The sequence below is a fragment of the Magnolia sinica genome, chromosome 3 (assembly GCF_029962835.1).
Source record: "Magnolia sinica isolate HGM2019 chromosome 3, MsV1, whole genome shotgun sequence".
In the NCBI taxonomy this organism is placed as follows: domain Eukaryota; kingdom Viridiplantae; phylum Streptophyta; class Magnoliopsida; order Magnoliales; family Magnoliaceae; genus Magnolia; species Magnolia sinica.
In genome coordinates, this window is record NC_080575.1 from 81,282,703 (window position 1) to 81,300,168 (window position 17,466).

Consider the following 17,466-nt stretch of genomic DNA (forward strand, 5'->3'; position numbering starts at 1 on the left):
AACCTGATTTGTTTTGAAAGTTTATAACTTATATGGAGATTTCTTACTCCATTGAAGCACCAGAAACATGGATTGTTGCATCAAAGAAACAGCAGCAATCATGCCAAAGGTCTATGGAGATTACCATGTTGTGTAAGTAAATCCAATTCGTCAAGGTCTGTGGAGATAAGTTGTTGTCATGTATGCTTACAAGTAGGTGGATAGTGTCACTGTTCAATCTGAGCACATGGCCACATGTGTAAAGAATGGCCCCATTTCAATTAAATGTGTGCAAATATGTGAAATGCTGATCACACAACCATACATGTAGTGAATGGCTCTGTTTTAATTAGACGTGTGCAAATATGCAAAGTGTCGGGTATTGGTAGAATTGTATTCAACTCGAATTAAATTGAATACCGTGTGGCCCTAGGTGCTGAATCAGTTGTATTATGACCTGATCTGAGAAGATTGGCTTGACTATTTAGCCACCTATTGTTAAAGCGATCAAACATTTATGAAGGAATAGGTTAGCCTTTCCCACGCATCCTTTTTGACTATTTACTATGCTCATATTGTTTAATTGTGCAGGCTAATGTTGAAGGCCAAAAGATTACATGGTTAACACCACATGCCCTACATCAAGTCTTGACTGATGATGTGGACTTCAATGTCATGCTAACCTTTTTGGAATTTTATGAGGTAAGACTATAATGGGCACTGGTGCTGTCACGCCCCAAACCTGGAAATCGGATTCGCAGGAATCCCAATCACCGAATCCAGTGTCGACAGCCTCCGTAGTACCCCATTCTCGGCTCCTAGCATTCATACGCCAGATTCCGATCCTGGGATCCTATAAGGAGGATTTTTTTTTTATGTGTACATTTAACTCGTAATGAGCATAACACAAGATTACCCAATTCACAAAGGCAACATCATCATCACATATCCACTAATATAATCATTTGAGTACAATGCTAAAAAGGAAATACATATATCGAAATCAAAGCTCCAGAAGACAACTACATGCTCCAAGCTCAATACTGCTGCAACCTAATAACACCTGCACGCATCTATCGTGCATAAGCTTATAGAAAGCTTAGAGGGTAGTGAAAGTGTGTGCACAAGGTAAGTGCCAAGTATACAATACAATGCCATAATTCAGACAATGGAATAAATAGAAATACTGACAAGATACAATATCAGAGTAAGCAGAATTATACTGGTATGCCCATGAATCATACGATATCAGAGTACGTAATTCAGATCAGCCATAAAAATGAGGAGTCAAGGAGAGCCAAATATCAAATACCAAGGGTACAATGCAATATGCAAATCCTGCTAAGTGCGCCTAGGCCATATAAATGCAGAAACATAGTAACACAAAATGCTAAGTACTGCGGATGCAATTTAATATACGGTGCGAATGTAATGACCATGCTGGATGTGAAGTTGGGATGATAGTACGTAGTATCGCAGACTATGGGGGTCCACCACAAAGGACTTCTATCCAAACCAGTCCCATACCTAAATTTGGATAGTTAGACCTAATGTGGTAAACTCCTAATCTCAAGTTAGTCGCGCGTCCAACCAAAATCCTGGTCATGCAAAGGTACACGTAACAAATAGTTACGCACCACCAGCCCAAGTGGATAGTGAAGGAATGAATGAATGAATATGCAATTTCTGCTCAATAAGTCCACATATCAGTACGGTTACTCTCTGGGGAATCACCGGGGTCTATTGCACTCCAGACCAGATTGCCGCCCCATCGCGCGCAACAAGGTGAGTGGAAGAGACCTCACTATTCACCTGCCAATATCAGGCCCGGCTCGTCGATAGCGGACCCATTACTTGAGCTGGTCAGACTCAGCCTAGCATTGCCCCCTCCTCTCGGGCAGGTAAGGCCGTACCCCCTTCCAACCGACCACGACACAGTGAGAGACGCGGCCTAACGGTATACGGCCCTCATGCGCTCATGCATCCACTCGGTCTAGACGTTGGAGCAACCTCTGGAACCAAGAGGGTTTAGGGACTTTCACCCAAGGATATCTATAGCACCCCATGTAGAACAGATTTTCGGTGTCCCATCTGGCCATCCACGAAATACCTGTGGAGGCTACGACCCTGATGTCGCTAGGGCATACAGTAATCACAATACACAATGTAAGATGCATGAGTCATACAATCTAGTCATGCATCAATCCTGCGCATACCGTGTACTCATGTGAGACAATTCCCGCCTATCAGGGAGTCTCATAACAATATACCCAATGTCATATGCAATGGTCAGCTACATCTCATAACAAACATGCAGATGATGCGTATGGGCATGTATCGTGATGCTATGCTGTCATATACTCATAATCGGTATCTATAACTGGCACCGACAATCGGCATCGACAATCAGCCTCGACAATGTAGACATTTAACCAACATTACCCCCCAAGGAGTGGCCCACATAGAGCCTCACATATAATGGACCCATGACCTCACAAAGGGCCTGATATACAACACCATGGGCCTCACTCAAGAGCTTAATACACATTGCAATGGGCCTTTCGCACGGGCCCAACATACATCACAATAGGCTCCATCGCCTGACCCTCAAATGCATCACAATGGGCCTCATCACATAGGCCTCGACAATCAGCCTCGGCAATCAAAATCGGCCTCGACAAATGAAATCGGCCTCAACAATTGGAATCGACACTCGGAATCGGCCTCGACACTCGGTCTCGACAATCGAAATCAATCGATAATCGAAATCGGCAAATCGGTCACGTCAATCGAAATCGACAATCGGAATCAATCGATAATTAAAATCGGCAATTCGGTCACGTCAATCGGAATCGTCAATCGGAATCAATCGATAATTAAAATCGGCAAATCGGTCACGCCGATCGAAATTGACAATCGGAATCAATCGATAATCGAAATCGGCAAATCGGTCACGCCGATCAGAATCGGCAATCGGCCAGGAAGATCGGAATTGGCAATCGATCACGTCAATCAGAATCAATCGATAATCGGAATTGGCAAAACGGTCACGTCAATCGGAATCAGTCGATAATCAGAATCGAAAAATCGGTCACGTCAATCGGAATCAATCGATAATCAGAATCGGCAATTCGGTCGCGTCGATCGGAATCAATCGATAATCAGAATCGGCAATTCGGTCGCGTCAATCGGAATCAATCGATAATCAGAATCGGTAATTCGGTCGCGTCAATCGGAATCAATCGATAATCAGAATCGGCAATTCAGTTGCATCAATCGGAATCAATCGATAATCAGAATCGGCAAATCGGTCACGTTGATCGGAATCAATCGATAATCAGAATCGGCAAATCGATCACGACAATCGGGATCGATCGATAATCAGAGTCGGCAGATCGGTCACGTCAATCGAAATCAGCAATTGGCTACAACAATCGGGATCGATCGATAATCAGAATTAGCAAATCGGTCACGTCGATCGGAATCAATCGATACTCAAATTCGGCAAATCGGTCACGACAATCGGGATCGATCGATAATCAGAGTCGGCAAATCGGTCACGTCGATCGGAATCAATCGATAATCAGAGTCGGCAAATCGGTCACGTTGATCGGAATCAATCGATAATCAGAATCGGCAAATCGATCACGACAATCGGGATCGATCGATAATCAGAGTCGGCAGATCGGTCACGTCAATCGAAATCGGCAATCGGCTACAACAATCGGGATCGATCGATAATCAGAATTATCAAATCGGTCACGACAATCGGGATCGATCGATAATCAGAATTGGCAAATCGGTCACATCAATCGGCTACGACAATCGGGATCGGTAAGAAGGTCACAACGAGGACATCTAACCAACATTACTCCCAAGGAGTGGCCCCTATAAGGGATTCATACACAACATAATGGCCACCATACATCACATCCGGCTTCGCCCATGGGCCTCGAATACATCACAATGGGCCACAACCCATGGGCCTCGACTATACAATAGATAGACCCTACACGTGGGCCTTAAATACATAACAAGTGGGCCCCGCATACGCAGTAAATGGGCCCCACCAAACGGGCAGCGTGGGTATAACATACATCACGGTAAAGCCCACGCCATCGTCCAAACTTTATCCATGCAGATTAACACTGTCCAAGCATTGTCTATGTAAATCAAGATGGTCCAAACATTGGACATGTAAATCAGCACTGACCAATCTTTGTCCAGCACCGTCCAGCACAATCTGGACGGTGTGGATGTACAATACATCCATCAAAGGTGGGCCCCAAATAGCACCATCCAGGAGTGGACGGTACAAATATACAACTCCTCATCAAGGTGGACCCCAACAAAACAGATGGACGATGCGCCTATACAAGACGTGCATCCAAGGTGGTTGGACGGTTGGATTAACACTTACCGCATGATTGGACCCACACAGCTACTGTCCAAGCAGATGGGCGGTTGGATTAACACATACAATCATACGAGACCCACAGAATTGCTGATGTTGATGCAGCAACTGCTGCTGCTGATGTGGCTTGTTGGCCCACCGTCCAGATGATGGACGGTGCGGCAATAGAATACAAAAAAATCAAGATGTACCACACCTCGCCTGAAAAAAATGGACGGACGACGTGAGTTTACACATCAATCAAGGTGAAGGCCACAAGTGGACGGTGTGGATCACAAATGCAACACTGTGCGCCCCACATAGCCGTTAGATGGACGGCATGGAATAACACATCCATCATCAGAGCCCACCGTCCCTGGACGGTGTGGAATACAAAACATACATCACAGTGGGTCCACGCAGCACTTGCTGACGTGGTACAGCAGCTTTGCTACTAGGACCGCCGTCCCTCCAACGGACTGGGTAGAACGCATACAACAATGTGGCCCCCACCTCCACACGTGCAGTATGTGTGGAGTGGGTCCCACGGCTACCAAACAAATGGACGGACGGTTTGATATAACATATACCCCATGATCAGCCCACCGTCCTGGACAGATGGACGGTGGGGATAAAATAAATATATCAAGGCGGGTCCCACCTGCCACACGTGTCACACGTGTGAGTAGGTCCTACGTGGGGGTCTGGTCCTCCATGTATAGCATAGTAAATATAATATTTTATATTATTGTTTATTATAATTATTTTAAAAGGAAACAACGTCCAGTGCTCTGGACGTGAGACCCATACATTGCAGTGGGGTCCACACATCCATGTCGACGGTGTGAAAGATAAAATCCATTCATTTAGGTGGGTCCCACCCCACCCGTGCCACACGTGTAGGGTGGCCCCACGTACCCAACAAAATGGTACGGATGGCAGGATATAACCATACCTCGCGACGCACCCACAGAAATTTCTGCGTCGATACGACAGCTTGTAAATGGTGGGGTTCACATAGATGGGCAGTTTGGATAAAACCCATTCACCAGTGGTGCCAGGTGGACGGGCCACATGGTTAGAATCAAGCTGCTATTTGTGTATTCCCACCGTCCAGACCTGCTGGACGGTGAGGATGGGGCACATAAATCACGGTGGAGTTCCACATTCATCAGGTGGACGATGTGGGTACTCCACACGTGCAAAAATGTGAGGTCCGTGTCAGTGTTTGTATATCCCACCTGCTCTGAAACAAGGTGATATTTGTGTTTTCCAGCTGCGTCCAGACCTGCTGGATGTTTGGGACAGCAAATGTCCTGGTTAGCCACGGCCCACGCTGGATCCCCATCGCATGGACAACACAGATACAATGTAGTCATCAGGGTGGGATTTTCACTGTCAGATGATGGACGGTGTGGATATCGTCATGCATCAAGGTGGGCCACTAAATGGGAAAGAAAGAGATAGAGAGAGGTATAGTGGGAGAAATCGGATGGTGGAGGGACCCCGCCACTATGGGTCCCTCTTTGACTCAACACATACATCAAGATGGGTCCCACATATGTGGGCCCTCAAATCATAAATCAATTAAGAAAATCACCCACCTCTTTCGCTTTTTCTTGGATCAATGGCAAGCTAAGCTCCTCGGCTTCAACTTTGACGGAGAATGATCAAGATTGGATGGTTGGATTGGGTAGTAGGGAGGTGGGTCACACATGACTTTTTCCTCACCTTAGAAAACCATGGATGTTTGCTCTTGGGAGCTTGCTTGAAAAGGGAGAAATAAGAGAGAGAGAGAGAGAGAGAGAGAGAGAGAGGGATGGGTGAGGTGAGGTGTTTGTTGACTTTTTGGGGTTACTTTTGTACTTGGGCATGGGGAGAGTAATGGGTTGAGTGATGGGTGTACTTTTGACAAGTGATGTGATTGATATGGTGGATTTGATAGATTCTCTTGGAATTTACAACGTGCGGTGTTTTCCTCGAACTGAACGCGGGCCCACACTTCCTGGCACGGGTATCGCATCGGCGAGCGAGACGCGGCGTCGGAACCGCGGCGACGATGCGATCGCAAGGGTATGGGTCTCGGGTCGAGCCGACTCTGGAAAATAGGATACGGCTCAGGGTCGTGCGCAACTGCCGATTATAGATCGCGAGTTGCCGAAATTCGACCGTGAGGACCGCAAAAGCCAACAGAACAGTACGGGCTAAGATACGGGCCTTACAAGTGCACCTTATATGTTAGATTTTGTTTTCAAATGCAGTTGTTATTCCCCATCTTATACTTTTGCTTGGTTTATTTGGGGCTTGAAATATTGGCAGATGGGTTTCGTGAGGAGCTTACCACGAGGGCATTTGTTCATGTGGGGTTTATTTGTACAACCTTCTTTTCTGCCTTTTCTTCCTCGATGAATGATTTCTTTAGAGTTAAATTGAGAGAGTGCAAGTACCAACTATAGAAAGTTGTAGAGCTTGTACAATACAAAGAGACACTCCAAAGGGTATCTCTTTAGCTAATGAATAGGCAATTCATGTGGCTTGCAATACATGGAAACCTACTGATAATTGTACGAAATGTGAAGTGAAGCCGCAAATGATTCGAGTGCAGGAGTGGGAGGCATCTGTTAATTTTAGCATGCATAAATAGCTCAGAAGTGGCAGCGTGAGTTTGGAAATACAATTCGAAGCAGGAGTAGTGTGAGACCCGACCCGAGTTCGCATGTGTGCATGTGTGTGTGTGAGTATGCATTCCGTCCATCTTGATCCCGCGGTCCTACCGGTCGAATCCCGGCGACCCGTGACCCTTGGATAGTGTTTGCGGTCATCCGTGAGCCCAGTCATGAAGACCCGACTCGGATCGAGTTGAGACCTATACCATTGTGACCGCATCGTCGTTGCGATTCCAACGACGCGTCTTGTGCATTCATCTGACTTATAGATCAAAAGTTGTGAGCATTTCATCATGTGGCCCACTTTTTGTACAAAAGCATATGGACCACTCTCAGGCACAAGTTCCCATGCACACCACCCACACACACTACAATTCCCATGGAATAAACACTACCCATCCTAAACACTACCCACACCTAACCTACCCTAGCAAGCATTGTTTGTATCACCATAGGTTATGATTTCTTTCTCTAACCAAGGAGGGAGAGTAATGATGACTCCCCTACAACCTTTCCTTTCTCTCTCTCCTCCTTCATTCTCTCATTTTCCTCTTTCATGGAAGAATTTTCAGCCCTCCCACTCCCAATTTCCAGCAACTTTCCCTTCCTTTCTTCCTCCATCTAGCCATCACAAACTCATCTTGACCATTGAACCTTTAAGCTTGGAGCTTGGAGTACCTAGTGTTGGTGGTAGCTTGAAGATTCAAGGTGGGTGATTATAATTGTTGATCTTATTTTCTACCCTTTGATCTTTTTTATCTTTCTAGATGGATCATATGGGACCCACCAATCCATGGTGGGGATCCCATTTGATCCCATGGATGTGGCCCTTTGGCCCATCCTACATGCATGTCATGATCCATGATGGGGCCATTCTCCATGGACCCCATCATGATGTATTTTATAATCCACTCCATCTTAAGGTCATTTAGACCCTAAGGATCATGTTGGGATGGCATCCCAACCATCCATAACAATTATATATCATGCATGTAGTGATTTTATGTTGCATGTAAAATCAATGTAGTTGTATGGGTATGATTCACTCTTGGGAGGGCCCACTAGTGGCGGGGCCCTACCCCATGGCCGGATTACTCTCTTTCCTTCTTCTCTTTTCTCTGATGTATGGATGATAGTGTGTGTGTGGCCCATTTATAGTGGGCCTTGGATGTCCCAAAATAAATAAAAATAAAAATCCAGCAAGGTGGGATGCTCTTATCACCTAACTCCATGATCATCGGACACCTTAATCAAATGCATGCAAGTGTCCTAGTTCTAGTATGTGATTTGGACTTATGTGGGGCCCACTGAGGAAGGCCACACACCCTTTTTATGGCTGGGATTATTGAGATATAGGCTGATGTGTCCAGCCATGTATTGCTGTCCAAAAACTTGGACTGTTGCATGGATTGTCATGTTCAATCTTTGGCATGGATTTTTGGATCATGATTGTCATTATTTTCTTTATAAGTATGGAGTGTAATGAGAAGGTGTGGACCCCACCATGAGGTGTGATGGGTCATACCTCAGATGGTCCATGATATGGTACCCAAAAAGGAGGCCCATAGGGGTGGGCGGTCCACCTTGTTGGGCTGTCTAACCCACATGTATGGAGGAAAACATACACTTCAGCTTGGTTTCTCTGAAGGATGGGCCACTTTTATGGACCCCACCTTACTTTATTTTATGAAGAAAATACTAAACCTCCATTTTTCCCCTCTTGGATGAAGGTTGGGCCCACCTTATTGGGTAAACAATGCATGGACAGCAACATCCCTTCCTGGACAGATTGAAATTCTTAATTTAATTAAAATATTTATGAGTATCCAAAAATCATAAAATTTTACAGAGAGGTGTTTCACTTATGGTAAGACCCACCTACAAAATTTTGGGGCCAATGGACACCTGTACACACCATGGTGGTGGCTGGACTGGCCCATTACAATACAGTGTCCAGATCAGTCCGATTTTTAGGACAGATTGATTTCTTTAAATAAATTAAAATATTTATATATGTCTAAAAATTCTGAAATTTTATGGAGATATGTTCCACCCATTCTAGGACCCACTTACCAAATTTCAGGGCCAACGGACCTCTGTGTACACCGTGGCAAGGGCCGGACTGGCCCACCACGTTGGGACGTCCAGGTCAGTCCGATTTTCTGGACAGTCTATTTTATTTAAATAAATTAAAATATTTCTAAGTGTCCAAAAATCTTGAAATTTTGTGGGGGTGTAGGTCACCTATGGAAGTATCACTCTGTAAAATTTCAGATCCAAAATACATTTGAGTTGCCCGTGGTGTGGCTGGAAGTGGTCTGCTAGGCAGGGACGCCCAGGCTGGGGCATCTAGCCTGCTTCGTGGGCCCACCTCGATGTGTTGAATGTCCCACCACCCATCCATGTAGGGTCCTTAGGGGATGGATCATACTTGCCCCCTTTTTATTCAATTAGAACACATTAGGTGGATTTTTGGGCCATATACCCCAGGCCCATAGGACTGCCTACACATGGGACATCCTTGCTTTGGCTTCTGCTGGGCTTGCATTCTAACAGTCTGGCCCATTTCATATATGTATTGTATATCCTCTCTCATCTGGTGGGGCCCACAGTGATGTGTGTGAGCCATCCAAAATTAATTATACTAAGAAATACTTCTAATGCTGAACTCCAACCAACCCAGAAATTTGGGTGGGCTGGAATTTGGCATTGAGCCCAATAACTGTTGCCTATAGATGTTCTTTGGGGCAATATGGCCCACTAGATTTGAGGATGATTTATGTCAGTATCTTATCATCTTAATTTTATTTTATTTTTTGGGCTTAATTAGTGTATGATTAAAGGCCCATCCCAAATAGGATTCTTCTTGGGCTAGTCTCTTAGTTAAGTAAGGGCCTTATAGCCTTGGTTGGGCTGGAACTTTTGATAGGCCCATTGAACCCTTGGGTCCTATATTTACCATGTCATTGTGATGGGCCTTATGGGCCAAATACTCAAGTAGTTGGGCCCTTGTTTGCCCACTATAATAAATCCATACTTGGGCCGAGATGTGAGGCCCAACTTACATGTGTTAAAAATTTAAGAATTTCCCATATGTTGGGATAATGGGCTGCCCATTAGGCCTACTACAATGAATGAACCTATGACCCTTATGGTTGGGCCCTAACCTTGCTTAAGGGCCCACCAGGTTGCCTTTGTTTTTGGGCTTAGTGTATGGCCCACTAGGCCATGGGTTGATTGTGCCTTGGACCTTTCTTTACATATATAGTAGGCTACCTTTTGGGACCCAGTTGAGGTTGGATGTCCTCCTTGGTGGCCCTAAGGTAGGCCCATAGAGGCCCTTATAGGTGGTTAAAGGCCCACCTTGGGCCCAGCTAGGACTGTTCCTCCTTAGGATTTTGACTCTCTTAGTTTGTGGGTCATCCCAAAGTACTGGGCTCCCACTAGAGGACTTCTCTTCTTCTTAGAATACTTGTCGATGTGCCTAGATCTTGACCCTCCTTGGGACAGATGATTTCATATTCCTCAGGTAGCACACTTACATCGTTGCAACCCATATGCTTCTTCTGTTTGTATTGTTTGCATTGTATAGTGGTCATTCGGGGATGAAGTTTCTCCCCTTTTGCACATTGAGTGCCTGAAACTTGTGCATGATTTGTGTGTGCGACTCATGCATTGGCATCGCATTTCATGAGGATACCGCCCTTGCTTCATCAGGGCCTTGCCTCCACAGGACATTTGTGGATGGCCGCATGTGTGGACACCGGAAATATTACTTGAGCATACGGGTGCGTAGGATGCCCATGGGTGAGATTCCCAAAACTTCAATGGTACGAAGGATCTGTTCCAACGCCGTGACCGAGTGGAAATTATGAGCACACGAGGTCCTTATACCGTTGGGCTGCGACTCCCTCTGTCGTGTAGTTGGTTGGATAGGGGTGTGACCTTACCCGCCTGGTGTGAGGAGGCGTTGCTAGGCCGAGTCTGACCAGCTCGTAAATGGGTCCGCTACCTTCAGGCCTTGTTGGTGATTAGTTGTCCACAGGCGGGTAGTGAGGTCTCTTACGCTCGTTTGACTATGCGGGATCTGCAGAGCGGCATTCAGCAGTGTAATGGACCCGGTGATTTCCTTATGATTGAAAATGTACTTGACTTATGGTTTGGATATGAGCATTGACATCACTTACATCGCATTAGCATTGGTTGTAAGCCCCCCTTTCATACATTGCCTTGGTATGGCACTCATTACTTATTGCATCGCATTCATGGTAAGCCTTGGTAAGACTAGTGATATGTTCATTGATTATGCTTCTCTCCTTATACCTCCTACTATTCTTCTGTGCACCATTGTCACACACTTACACCACCCTCTAAGCTTCTATAAGCTTATGCACGATTGATACGTGCAGGAGACTCTAGGTAGGCGCCGTAGCAGCAGAGCATGGAGTAGAGTTGAGCAGTGAGGACTCCAGTGTTGCTGATTTCTCTCTCTTTTCCTTTTATTCTCATGTATGTCCTTTTGGACCTTTTGGATGATTGTAAAAGTTTAAATTTTTAGTGGATTTTGTGATGTGTGCCTTTGTTATTCTCAGATGTACTTGCTGTGATCTTGGGTATGCTCGCATTGGAAGTGATTATATTGTTATGAAAATCCTCCTTGTAGGATCCCAGGATCGGAACCTACCTCAGGAGCCGAGAATGGGGTACTACGGAGGCTGTTGCGGCCAGAACTGGCCATCGGGTTCCTTGTGAGTCCGGTTACCGAGTCTGGGGCGTGACAAGTAGCACCTGGTTAGAATGATCACGCAACTTAGTTCTTACCCTATAACTCTAAAGATCTTAACTCTAAACTTCAATAGCTTGTTCAATGAAAATTTTTTGTACAATACCTATCATCGTGTTGCTAGGTCTACCTGGATGTACTTCAAATTATTTTGTTAAATGTAAGATCAACTCAATGCGTTATGCCTATTAAACAGTAAACAGTATGCATAAGATATGTGTGTTCGATGCATTTGATTTGCTAAGAGGATCTCCACCAATACTTAAAATTATCCTAGAGAAAATTGCAGAAAATGAAGAAATGAACTATGAGGATTGTCTGAGGAGTTGGTTTTCCTAAATTCTTCTATAATGGAAACTAACTAGGAGACTGACCTTCCATTGTTTGGCTGTAAGTGTTGCATCTACTTTTATTTCTCGAGGTTATCAAGAAAACAGAGGTGCAAGTACTTGATTCTAATATAGACATATTCATTGGTCAATATAAATAGTAGCAAGCTCTGTAAAATATAAATTTTTGATTTTTTTTTACCTTACAAAAAAGAGATGAAGATTTTATTTTTAATTTCACTTATGCAATTGCTTATCAAGAGATTAATTTGAAAAGTTGACCATGCAGACAACAAAACCAACAAGTATATCCTAACCATTTAATCAATGTCATTTCCTAGTGTAGGAGTCACTGGCCGAGGCATCATAATCTGAGACATAACCTTTAAGAACACAGCAGACCCCAAAATGTCACAAGCAGTCGCCTTCCGATCAAACTCCGACCTCTCAGTCTATTATCGGTGTGGATTCCATTGTTACCAAGACACTCTCTATGCTCACTTTCTTTCGATTGAATGAAGGATTGTAATTGATTCATTATTGAATGAATGACTATAATTGAATGATTGTAATTGACTGAATGGTTGTAATTAAATGAATGAATGAATGATTATAATTTTTTTAAAATGTAGGCAATAGCTATGGATATTAACCATAGCTGGTAATCTGACAACCGTAGCTGTTATAAAATTCGGCATATTGTTATGGATCCAACACTACCTTTAGCTACCAATAATAATCGTAGATGTAGGTACTTTGGGCTACAGAAATATTTGCTACGGATTAAATCCGTAGCCTTTGCCCATTTTTCTAGTAATGTGGAAGAGTAAATAACTTAAATCCACAAGGAAATCAAAAAAGATGCACTAACCATGAAGGAATCGAAGGTGTGTTCAACCGGTCGTGGTAGGACTGGTTGGGGGAGATGAAACAATTAATGAAAAAGTGCTTTTTGCATAATAAAAACCCCAAACCCGAGCGGGTCGACTGGTCGAGTGTGTACTCAACTAGTCATGCACCTCAAAAATTCAGCAATTTTCCATATTTTTGAAATTTAAAAATTTACAAAAATAAATAAAATAAAAACATGCAATATACTATAAACAAACACATGTAATTTAGTTCATATTGCACATACCCATATCCAATTTCAACTTAGTAAACCTGTTTCTATCAAGTGGTTTTGTAAATATGTTTGTAAGTTGATTTTCAGTTTGAATATAATTCATAGAAATAATCTTATCTTCTACTAATTTACGAATATAATGATATCTAATGTCAATATGCTTAGTTCCTGAATGCTGAATTGAATTTTTAAAAATGTTAATTGCGCTAGAATTGTCACAATACAATACTATAGAATCTTGCGCAAATCTATAATCACTTAACATCTTTTTCATCCACACAAACTGGGTGCATGCATTACCAGCTGCAATATACTCAGCCTCAGCTGTGGAAAATGATACAGAACTCTGTTTCTTACTATACCATAAAACCAGATAGTTCCCGACATAAAAACATCTACCGCTGGTAGACTTGTGGTCATCAATATTACCAGCCCAATTAGCATCCAAATAATCGGCTAATTGAACATTATTATCATGAGGATACCAAAGACCAAGTTTGACCAAACTTGCAATATATCTCAAAATGCGCTTTATAGCAATCAGATGAGACTCTTTAGGGTTCGATTGATATCTAGAATAGATTTTTACGTTGAATGCAATATCAGGTCGGCTCACAATTAAATATAATAAACTACCTATCATACTGCGATACAATTTAGGATCTATTCTTTTACCTGTCGAATCCTTAGAGAGTTTAAGTATCGTACTCATAGAAATATCGAAATTTTTACCGCTCTCAAAACGAAACTTTTTAACCACATTTAGAGCGTATTTGGTTTAAGAGATAATCAGGAAGCTGTTTTACTTGTAAACCTAAGAAATAGTTTAATTCTCCAACCATGCTCATTTTAAATTTGGACTTCATTAAATCTGCAATCTCAACAGCCATGTCAGAACAAGTAGATTCATAGATAATGTCATCAACATATATCTGTACTATCAGTATATGATCATCGTGTTTCTTAACAAAAAGTGTCTTATCAACTCTCCCCATTATAAAGTTATGACTCAGTAAAAACTTAGTTAATTTCTCATACCATACCCTGGGAGCTTGTTTCAATCCATAGAGTGCCTTTTTCAGGTGATAAACATGATCAATATGTTTAGGGTCCTCAAAACCCTTAGGCTGTTCAACATATACTTCCTTATGTAAATCACTGTTTAAGAACGCACTCTTAACATCCATTTGATAAATTTTGAACTTTTCATAACAAGCAATGGATATAAATAGTCTGATAGATTTAAGACGAGCTACTGCGGCAAAGGTTTCATCATAATCAATGCCTTCTATCTGAGTGTACCCTTGTACAACCAATCTAGCCGTGTTTCTTATAATATTACCAAGTTCATCAGACTTATTTTTAAAGATCTATTTAGTTCCAATAATGTATTTATCATTAGGTCTAGGAACTAAGTACCATACATCATTCCTTACAAATTGATTAAGTTCAACTTGCATAACTATAATCCAATTTTCATCAGTAAGAGCTTCTTTTACATTGGTTGGCTCAATTTAGGATGTGAAGCACACATAATTACAAATATTTTTTAATTTTCTATGAGTGCATACACCAATGAGAGGATTCCCAAGAATTTGATCAGTTGAATGATCTTTAACTGATCGTAGTTCAGTGTCATTTTGACTAGATGAAGAGTCTAGTTTATCAAATAAAGGGACTTCATTATTTTCTGAACTTGAGACAGGTGTATTCAAGTAATCATCTATAACTATATTAATGGATTCTTGAGTTACACCAGTCCTCTTGTTGAGAACATGATACGCTCAACTATTTAGCGCATATCCTAGGAAAATACCCTTGTCACTTTTAGTGTCGAATTTTCTCAGATTTTTCTGGTCATACAAAATGTAACACTTGCTGTCAAAAACTTGAAAGTATTTAGCAGTAGTCTTCTTATTGAACCATAGTTCATATGCAGTCTTATCATTAGACTTTCTAGTATAAACATGGTTAGTGATATAATATACCGTGTTCACAGATTCAGCCCAAAGATTTTTAGGAAGTTTCATACTATTTAACATTACATTGGCCATTTCTTAAAGTACTCTATTTTTCCTTTCAACTACCCTATTCTATTGAGGTGTCTTGGGTGCAAAATACTCATGTAATATTCCATGATCGCTACAGAACTTCTCAAAACTACTATTAACGAATTCTAAACCATGATCACTACGGATTTTGGTGACATGTGATTCCTACTCAGTTTGGATACGCTTGAGTACCCTTTTTACTTCATCAAGAGTCTCAAATTTCTCTCTCATGAAAACTACCCATGTATACCTGGTAAAATTATCTACAATTACCAGAATATATTTCTTACCGCCTCGACTCTCCGTTCTAGTTGGTCCAACGAGATCCATATGGAGGAGTTCAAGAGGTTTGGATGTGGCATTGGAGTTCATTTTCTTATGAGCACTTCTAGTTTGTTTTCCAATCTGACATTCACGATAAATTTTGTCCATTTTCTTTAACTTGGGTAGACCTCTTATTACTTCACTTTTGCTCAGTTTATAAAGATTACGGTAGTATACATGTCCTAGGCATTTATGTCATAGTTCAGTCTCATCAGTTTGGACCATGTAACATGATAACTTAGATGAGCTTGAATCACTGACTATATAACAGTTTTTAGATGTTCTGCGACTAGTTAAAATCACAAAACCATTCTCATTAGAAATCTCACACCCTTGGTTGGTGAATTTGATGCTATGTTTATTATCACAAATTTGATAAATGCTTAAAAGATTATGCTTAAGGCTCTCTACAAACAACACATTCTCAAATGGAGGAAGATTAAAGAGTTGAACCGTACCTTGGTCAATAATCCTTCAGTTACTACCATCACCAAATGAGACTGATCCATCAGTCATATCTTTAAGATTGGTGAACAAGTCTTTATCACCTGTCATGTGTTTAGAACAACCACTGTCTAGGTACCACTTTGATTGATTCGAAGCCTTGAAAGCAGTGTGGGCAACCAAATAAGCAACCTTAGAAACCCATTTCATTATTGTTTTGGGTTTTGGAGTATAGTTGATCTTTCTATGCTTGTAGTTGTTGTATATGCTACCATTCAAGTTAGATTTTAGAAGCTCCTTAAGTACATCCACAATTTTCTCAACTAAGGAGTTATGTTTCTGATTTTTATAGTTGATATGGCTGTTTTTAGGTTTCATAGCCTGAAAAGTTTTAGAATTTTTAAAACTATTTTGATTCAGACTTTTCCCTTTTGAGTTAGAGGACTCCCCTTTAACAAATTTAGGAGGAGTAGTCTTATATTTAGGAGAGGTATTTTTATCATAACCCAGACCACATCGATCGCCATATTTCCTCGATCCGGTTAATAATTTTTCTAGTTTAGGATCACCCTGGGCATACCTCCAAGTATCCTTCAAACTCAAGAGAGAAGAGACTTCTAGTTTTAGTTTTTCATTTTCAGATTTTAGGTTTTTAATTTGAGAAGTTTTGAAATCTAAATCACTTTTAGCTTTTTCAAAACAATCTGAAAAATGTGATTTTTCTAAAACTAGATTATCATATATTTTTTTTTAATTTTAAAAACTTTTCTTTTTGAAGTTTTAATTTTACAACTATCTTACAACTTTCCCTGTATAGGGCATCATAGGCATTTTGTAAATCTTCATCATTTTCAGGATCACTTATCAGATTTTCTTCACCGGTTGAATCACAACTATCTGAGAAAGTGAATTTAGCTAGAGTCATTAAGGCTTTGACCTCATTAGTATACTCAAGTTCAGAATCATCTGACTCAGAAGAGGCTTCAGAGCAAGACGATTCATCCCATGTGGCTAACATGCCTTTCTTTTTAGATCTGTCCCTCTTTGGACATTTATTTGGCAGATGCCCGTATTCATGGCAGTTAAAACATTGGCTGTCTTTAATAGAATTTCAATTTTTAGATCTAGTTCTTTTCGTTTCTGAAGTTTTTGAAAATCTTATAAAACTTCTTAGCTAATAGTGTCATATCATCTTCAGAATTGTTACAATCATAATTTTCAGCATTATTTTGAGAAATATTTTTAAAAGACTTAAGGGCGATAGACTTACCTTTAAGAGCCTTAAAGTTTAACTCGTAGGTTTGTAAAGAACCAATCGGCTCTTCAACCTTCATATTATCCGTATCACGAAGTTCCTGAACGGCAGTGACC